A 9054-nucleotide genomic window follows, 5' to 3' on the forward strand; every position below is an offset into this window, starting at 1 on the left:
CTTGGAAAGAGGTCGAGGAGTTGACCCGAGGTCACAGCTCTGGGGTGTTCAGCTCTGACGATGCCCCCTCATCAGGAGCCAGAGATCTTACTGCTCAATTATGGGGCTTCTGCTGTGTTCAAAGGATAGTGCCAAGGCTGGGAAGATGGCCCAGCTGCTAAGAGCATTCACTGTGCAATCCTGAAGATCCAGAGATCCAATTCCAGCACCACATAACAAGCCAAGATTCACACAGAGGCCTCAGTCTCAGCTCCGAGGAAAGGTGGAAGGATTCTGTAACTTACTGGTTTCCAGTCCAGCTGATAAAGGCTGGAGAGGTGGCTCAGGAGCATGGGCCACTCTGCCAGAGAAACTGGGTTCAACTCCCAACACCCACATGACAGCTCACAACTGTCTGTGACTCCAGTTCCAGGGGATCCGACACCCTCATTGGGCCTCTAGCACCAGGCACACAAATATTGCATAAACATATATGCAGGCAAAACGTCCATACACATAAAACTTTAAAAAGAAAGAAATTGCTTAAGTGACCCGTCCCTCGGGGCAAGTCCAGCAGGGTCTACCTGAAAGAGAGAGTGGGAATGATCAGGGCAGAGACACGAAAAATGGAGTCAAGACAGCTTTCTGATCAAGACTGGTTTATTAGGCACTCAAACAGCTTTTTTAAAGCAAAAAGCCACAAGCAACTTTCTCATAGCAACAGCCCATTTGCTTCACTTGGCAAAACACCCAAGGATTCACTCAAGGTTTCACAAGGTTTGTTACCTAGTTCTTAGGAACAGAGCTCCCTGCTGGAGAAACTGCCAGGATCAGTCTCTGAGAAACTGAACTTTAGATTAAACCCACATCTGCCAAGGCCAAGAGGCAAAATTCCATTACCAGACTCTTCAGTTCCCCCTTTTTTGTTTTATGGAGAGCCTGTCTTAGGTTGGTGAAATGAGCATTTTTCTTACCTGTCATCAAGGTCTCAGATGCAATTTTCAGGAGCCTCTGTCTTAGGTCAGTAAAACCACATTTTTACTCTTACCCGTCTCTGACTTACCTCCATATCAAACAGGGTTGTTAGAGATCTTTAATTTAAATTCACGCAGCTGCACTTGTGTGCGCTGAAGTTGTTGAAGAAGGAACTGTAACACGCAAGGAAGGCAGGCACAGGCTAATAAACCCATACCCGCCATGCCCGCAAGTGTCAGTCCCCACTTAAGCACAGAGTCAAAGGATGGAAAGTGCCTCCTATATCCCAGGCTTTATTGGCCAATTCCAATCTAGGTCCCTTGGCAGATTCTCTGTCGTGGATCTTATTTCTCATAGTTATCACGTCCAATGAGAAGTTTTTGCTAGACCAAACGCCAGCAAGATGATTCTGAACCCGAGTCCAGTTAAATTCTGCCTCGTTATATTCAAAAGGCATAATGTAAATCCATCTGAATGCTGCGTGGCATCCTAAGCTGCTTAATTGTTTTAAGCTATGCATGTCTTCTAGTAAATTGACTGTAGAGGCTAAATCATCTAGCTTGTGGTTAATCTTATCATCAATATCTGCTTGAGCATGTAAAACTTCTGAAATATTATGTGCCAAATTTTCCACATAAGAAGCAGCTTGTACGAATTGTGACAAGGCAACCGCAGACACAGGAGCAGAGGCAATAAGTGTAATGAGCACAATTACTCCTGCCACAATCAATCCCACTGCAACTCTTTTTTTTAATTCCTCAAAAATAACAACATTCCCCTCATCATACCAAGAATCAGAAACCCTAACAGGAATCATAACAAAAAGAGGTTGCTTAACAACTAATACTGAAAGAGCTTCACTATCAGTCTTAACATAATTAGTTAGGATTGCAGTTTACACATTCAGTCAAATAGGTATTATTTTTAAAATGTTTTACTATGATTTTACCAGGTAACAGTAAATAAGGAGGATTAACACATGCCAAAATAGAAGTATACTTAACTAATTCAGTAAAACCTACTTGCATTCCCATGGAGAATGCCTAAGGCATTCCTCAGGCAGCCCCAATTTCACACATAGGTTTGCCAATTTCTATTTGATGTTCTCCAAAGTCCAGAACAGCTTTTTCTAAAACAAGGGAATTTTGACTGCCTCTATCAGAAGCCAAGTTCTTTATACCCTTAATGATAGACCAGTCCACAACTGTACATGCAGGGTCATTGTCCCAGGAGTAGATGGTGGGCGTTTCTCTGATGCATCTTGTCCAAGGAACCATTGGTCAAGGACAAGTGCGCTGGCCCCCTTTCTCACAAGGTCAGTAACTCATTGGAGATGTAAGACTGTCATTCTTAACTCCTGTGGGGGGGGACGGCAGTAATATCCCTCCAATATTCCAATATGCCTGGTTACAAAGGGAGGCTTGAGCTGCTACCCCAACTTTAGAGTAGTAGGCATTCTGGCCTATGACCTGGGCAGGGGAGACTGGTGAGCAGTCCTGATGAATACTCTTCATTGGTAAAGCAGAGAGGATGACCTTTTCCTATTCCTGAAAAGTTAAGCGTCTGTTTTACTTGCGTTCCTTCAAAAGCAGGAAAACCAGCAGCCGAGTGTTGTTGACATAAACAAGGACTTTTGATCATCCCAGGAAACTGGATGTAGTAAAGGTGGATCAGGAACGTATGTTCAGTAAGCAGTCATCTTGACTGGAGGGGTCCTCATTGACATCATTCTCATTGTCAGGAGAAAGCTTCTCATCCACTTGTCCCACCAGGCCTTCCGGTAGCCATCGAGCCACATCATTTTCCTGTGAAAAAACAAGAGAAAGATCCTCATCCCCATATGAGTACAGGGTTGGGCCCACGCCATTGATTTGTTAAAGGATCTCTTCATTTTACTTTAGCAAAAGTTTTCTTGGTTTCTGTATGCCAAAATCTCTCTGCTGCAGATTTACCATGCTTATCCAAATTTTAAAAATTGAGAATAAAAAGAACATGATTAAGATGATTCTTTGGTGTCCAGGGGAGTAGCTCCCCTGTTTTTGTTTTTTTTTGCAAATAAATCTTAATTGTTTGGTGGGTGCACTCTACCATGCCTTGTCCTTAAGGATTGTAAAGTATTTCAGTTATATGAGAAACTTGAAATTGTTGACAAAATTTTTTAAAAGATTTGCTAGTATATCCTGTTCCATTATCAGTTTTAAATTGCTTAGGAACTCCCAGAACATTAAAAGCTTGCAGACAATGAGCAATAACATTCTTTGTAGCCTCTGCTGATTGAGGAGTGGCAAAAATAAATCCACAATAGGTATCAATGCAAACATGTACATATTTTAATTTTTCAAATTCAGGAATATGAGTAATATCCATTTACCAAATTTTATTTGGAACCAATCCTTTAGGATTGACTCCTAAATGAGGAACAGGCTGAAATTGAGGACAAGTACTGCAAGCCTTGACTATACCACAAGCCTGTTCTTTAGTCAACCCATATTTAAGTCTCAAAGTTTGACTATGAAGATGATGCATATTATGGGCATCCTGGGCTTCTTCTAACTGTGAATGATAAACTTTGATGGCTTTATCTGCCAATGCATTTCCTTCAGACAGGGGTCCTGGCAAATCAGAATGAGCCCTCAGATGTCCTATAAAAAAAGGAAAAAGTTCTTTCTTGTATTAAATTTTGAGTTTGCAAAAATAAAACTCCAACAGGAGAAGATGTTTGAATTTGACCTGCAGTCTCCAACAGCTAGGCAAAGACTGAGCAGTATGTGCACTGTTTGTAAAAATATTTAAAGGCTGCTTATTAAAACTCTGAAACACAGCTAATACTGCAGACAACTCTGCTATTTGTGCAGATGTGCTACACACTTGAAAAGGTACTGCTCTTCCTTCATAAGTATAGGCAGCAATGCTAGCTGATGAACCATCAGTGAACACCACTAAAGCGTCAACAATTGGATTAACTTTTGTTTTGAGTGGAAAAACTATAGGATGCACCTTTAAAAACGGAATTAATTTGTTTCCTGGGTAATGATTTTTTCTTAATGTTCCCAAATAATTGGCACAAGCAAGAAGCCAATCATCTGTATGAGCATACAGCCACTCCTGTTGTTCCTTAGAATAAGGTTGATAAATAATATCAGGCTCTTTTCCAAAATATTTTTTACCTTCCAGTCTTCCTAAATATATCACTTTAGCCACCACAGAATAATATGGATAAATAACCTTAGAAGAAGAAGGCACCCACATAATAGGTACCTCTTGCCAAAACAATGTTGTAGGAATGAATTTGGCTCACTAAATTAAATATTCAAGGGGTTTTTCATAATCTAAATAAGTAACAACTTGATCATCTATGGCCTGTTGAATGATTTCTAAAGTCTGGCGCGCATCAGGAGTTAAAGCTCTGGGAGATGTTGAAGAGGTGTCCCCTTTCAGAACATCAAATAAAGGTTTAAATCTCCATTGGTAAGTTTTAAATAAGGCCTAAACCAATTGATAACACCTAACAGTTTTTGAAAATCATTTAATGTATTTAAATTGTCCTAATCTGAATTTTTTGATGTGTAATTTGAGTTGGATATAATTTAAAACCCAAATAAGAATATGAATCAGTGTTTTTCACTTTTCAGGAGCTATTTGCAAACCATAATTTTGTAAACTCTCTTGCATATGGGCATAATAGAGCAGCACTTGAGATCGGTCTGTACCAGCAATAAAATATCATCCATATAATGGATAGTATACATTTGCAGCCATTTTTTTTTAACTTTCTTTAAAACTTGAGAGACAAACTTTTGGCACAAGGTGGGGCTATTGGCCAGCCCCTGAGGCAAGACATGCCAATGATATCTTTTCATGGGTTCTTTAAATTTTACCGAAGGCACACTAAAAGCAAATCTATGACAACCCTTAGGATGAAGAGGAATAGTAAAGAAACAGTCTTTAAGATCTATTATTAGTTTAAATGTTTCTTGGGAATAGCTACAGGTGAGGGCAGCCCTGTTTGCAAAGCTCCATGAGCTCCATAGTTTCATTAACTTTTTTTTAGATCTTGTAACAATTTTCATTTTTCTGAAAAGAATAGGAGTATTCCAGGAGAAGTTGGCTCAACTATATGTTCAACAGTCAACTGCTCCTGCACAAGCAACTGAGTGGCTTGTATTTTTCAGAGGTTAAAGGCCACTGATCCACCCATACAGGATCATTAGATTTTCAGTTAATTCCATCTGCATGGGGTGCAGGTTGTTCAGTGGGCTGCATTAGTTCCATTGAGCCTCAACAGGTTGACTCTGCCCTGACTCTCCTTCCCCAATCCCTGTCCTGGGAGGTAACCTGATTTTATCATCTGAGAAGCTACAATTTCATTAGGACTGCACATCATAATTCCCACTTGTCCAAGAATATCCCTCCCCCACAAATTAATGGGCAGATTATCAACAATGTATGGCTGGCAAGTACCTTTACTTCCCTTCTTATCCTGCCAAACTATCAGTTCTGTGCTTTGCTCAGGATTTTGCGATTGTCCTATTCTTTTCAAATGAGTCAGAGTAGGTTGTTTAGGCCAACTAGGCGGCCAATGACATCCTGCTATAATTGTGATGTCTGCTCCAGTATCCACCAAACCATCAAGTTGTTTTCCATTAAGCCAGAGTGTTAACTGAGGTCTAACGTCTGAAGAGCCAAAACCTCCGGTGCCCCTGGCAGGACCAGCACCTTTATTTTGCAAATTAAGCATATGAATTAGAACTATTTGTGCTATTCTTTGATCACTTTGGATCACAGTGATTCCTCTAGGTGAACTTACCATAACTTTAATTTCTCCAGTATAATCATTATCTATAATTCCAGGAAAAACCTTTCATGGTACTACCAATACTTCCTATGATCAATCCCATCATTCCTTTAGGCAAAGGATCAAACACTCCAGGAGGAAGGGCTTGAACTCCCACCTCAGGGGTTAGTACTATGTAGGAGGAACTGAGGTCCAATCCTGTGCTTCCTGGGTTGCTCTGACAAGTTGTAAAATGGATTTGTGGGAAATTGAGGGACAAACTTCATGGCTCCATAAATTTGTTTGCTGGGTGTGGGGGCCTGGGGCTGGCCCCTCACCCCATTTCCCTGCTTTCCAGGCAAGGGCTGTCCCTGAACATTTGTACGAGATCTGCACTCATTTGCCCAATGTTTTCCCCACTTACATCTAGGACATGGTCCAGGAGTTGGTGCACTGTTTCTAGAATTTGTCCCTTGACCCTTATTAGGGCAGTGTCTTTTTAAATGTCCCATCTTTCCACAAGAAAAACATCCCTTTCCTTTATTTTGTTGAGCAAGCATAGAGATCACAGTGGTTCCTTGCATGGCTCCTGCCATCACAAGGCCTTGGGTATAAGATGGCCCAATGTCAGCGCCAGTTAAGTCTGTGTTAGCTCGGGAGGGTCTGATAGCCGCCTTACAGGCTGGATTAGCATTCTCAAAAGCCAACTGCTGCACAAAAGGAAGTCCACTCTGAGGATTTCTTCCTGCAGCTCTCAACAGTCTGTCCGCAAATTCTTGAAAAGGCTCGTCTGGTCCCTGTTTAATACTGGAGACTAGTGCCGAGATCTCCCTTAGAGGGTAATTTATTCCAGGCCCTCTTGGCTGCCATAGCAACCTGCGAGTATACAGCTGGAGGGTAGTGAAGCTGATTACTGTTTCCCTCATAGGGTCCCTCCCCAGCTAACATATTAAAATCCCATTGATGGTTTCCTGCTTGTGCATTTAGCAGGCCTGTGCGTTTTACCGCATCAGTAAAATCTGACTTCCATAGTAAATAATCACTTCTACTCAGGCACGCTCTACAGAGCATTTTCCAGTCTGCTGGGGTAAGATTTGTCTCCAAAAGGGAGTCCACCATGGCTGCAGTAAATGGAGCATTAGGACCATATTGAGCACATGCAACTTTTAATTCCTTTATTTGTTTAAATTCAATTGGGGAATATTGAAGAATCCTGTTTCCCTGAGCATCTATCACCTCTACCACTGGAAAAGCCAACTCAAAATCTTCTCCAGAATCTCTAGCTTTAGAAATGACTTTCTCCAAGGGTGAATACCCTTCTTGGGCTACATTAGAATCAGCATTATTTCTTTTTTGTAATTTTAACTTCTCCAATTCCTTTAATAACTGGGCTTGTTCCCTTTCTAATTGGACTCATTAATATCTTCCTGCAGTGGTCCCGTACCACTGGCACATGTAGCAGGAAAAGCCATGGGAGCGGAGGAAGCAGGAGGCCAGTCGGAATTATGAGACTTGGCAGCTTCTTCCTCTAGCTCCGCCTCACCCTCGGTATCTAGCTCGTCTCCTGAATTGTCTTCTGCTCTCACAGTGTTTAAGTCTGCTTGAGCTCCTGCATGAACATTTGGAATGGCCTTAGGAGTGCTTCTCTCTGACTGTTTGGCTGTTCTAATTTCCCCTAATAACTCTTTAGCTTGTGAAATGAAATTCTTTATTTTCTCACTCTCATGCCGGGGATCCAGAACATCTCTAATTAAAGCCCACAAAGAAAAGGTTATAACAGGTACCTTCTCAGGACCATTAGCAGTGTAATAATCCTGCAGCCTTTCCCCTACCTTCTCCCAAGTCTCCAGGTTAGCAGTACCTTCATCTGGAAACCAGAGGCAGGCTTCATTTACAAACTCGAAAAATTTTTCAAGGGGTTTGGACTTTATCCCAACTTCTTGTGTTTCGAGCATTGCCTTTAAAGTCCGCATTAACACCTCTCTGCTATTGCTCTGTCCCATGATTGCACTGTTTACCTACCTTTGTCTCTGAGCGATGGGTGGTCGTCACAAAGCATCGGTCGGTCGCTTTGGCACCCGGAGTTCCAAACAACCAGTGTTCCTCACAGTGTCCCTCGTTTTCAGGGTCCCTGTTCAGGGGCCACCTGACCTGTCCCTCGGGGCAAGTCGAGAGCGTTTACCTGAAAGAGAGAGTGGGAATGATCAGGGCAGAGACACGAAGAATGGAGTCAAGACACGTTTCTGATCTTATTAGGCACTTAAACAGCCTTTTTTTTTTTTTTTTTTTTTTTTTTTTTTTTTTTTTAAAGCAAAAAGCCACAAGCAGCTTTCTCACGGTAACAGCCCATTTGCTTCTCTTGGCAAAACACCCAAGGATTCACTCAAGGTTTCACAAGGTTTGTTATCTAGTTCTCAAGAAAAGAGAAACTACCAAGGTCAGTCTCTGAGCTTTAGATTAAACCCACATCTGCCAAGGTCAAGAGGCAAAATTCCATTACCAGACTTCTTCACTCAAGCAGTTAACTGAATCTTTTTTAAGGTAGTGCTAACCAAGTGTCTGTTCTTGCTAGCCCAGCGCTTGAGAGCTAGAGTCAGGAGGAGTTCAAGGTCAGCATGAGCCAGATGAGACCCTGCCTCACCTGAAAAAAGTCACAGATTGTGAAAAGTAAACAACATATGCCTTAAAACACACACACACACACACATACACACACACACATACACACACTTTTAGGTCCAGCGATTTGAGTGCAGGTATGGAGGTCAGAAAACAGCTCTCAGGAGTTGGTCCTTCCACCATGGGTTCTAGAGAGGGAACTCAGCCCACTGGCTGAGTCATACACCAGCCCAAGAGCATACGCCTGACTGTGGTCAGAGAAAGTCACTAAGGAAATTCAGAAATGCTTACATAAAGCCACAGTTGGCAAACCCCTCACATGCTCCACATGCCTTTCTACCGAGCAGTTCTTTCCATCCTTGTGACCACCCCCAGCTCTGCAAGACAGCAACAACAAAAGCAAATAAATGGTAACAAAAAAACCCCTGCAAAACTGATGAGCTGCTGTCAAATAAACACACGAAAAACCTGCTTAATGAGAAAGTTGTTGCTGTAAAATGTTTACGAGAGAAAACAAAATTAATGTAGAGAGGGTGAATAGAGCTTGAGAAACCGCTGTGTTCAGTGAAATCCAAAGCTGGCTCTTGGACAGCATTATCAGTGTTGCTAGCCCGAACATCCTTTAAATGGACGAAGAAGACAGAAGACCTGAAATTGTCAAAATCAGGAAAGGATAGGGGGACATTAGTACCGATTCTGCAGAAATT

The 9054-nt window shown here is 41.9% G+C and overlaps 1 long non-coding RNA gene across 1 annotated transcript; it reads right to left on the minus strand.

Moving 5' to 3' along the window:
• Positions 1-621: 621 nt before the first annotated feature.
• On the minus strand, positions 622-8565 carry LOC132655203 (uncharacterized). Its single transcript, XR_009592903.1, has 3 exons — positions 8459-8565; positions 7751-7910; positions 622-2759 (listed from the first exon to the last, which is right to left on the minus strand). It is a non-coding gene; the product is annotated as an uncharacterized LOC132655203 (long non-coding RNA).
• Positions 8566-9054: the final 489 nt, after the last annotated feature.

This window comes from Meriones unguiculatus, chromosome 7 (genome assembly GCF_030254825.1).
Source record: "Meriones unguiculatus strain TT.TT164.6M chromosome 7, Bangor_MerUng_6.1, whole genome shotgun sequence".
NCBI classification, from domain to species: Eukaryota; Metazoa; Chordata; class Mammalia; order Rodentia; family Muridae; genus Meriones; species Meriones unguiculatus.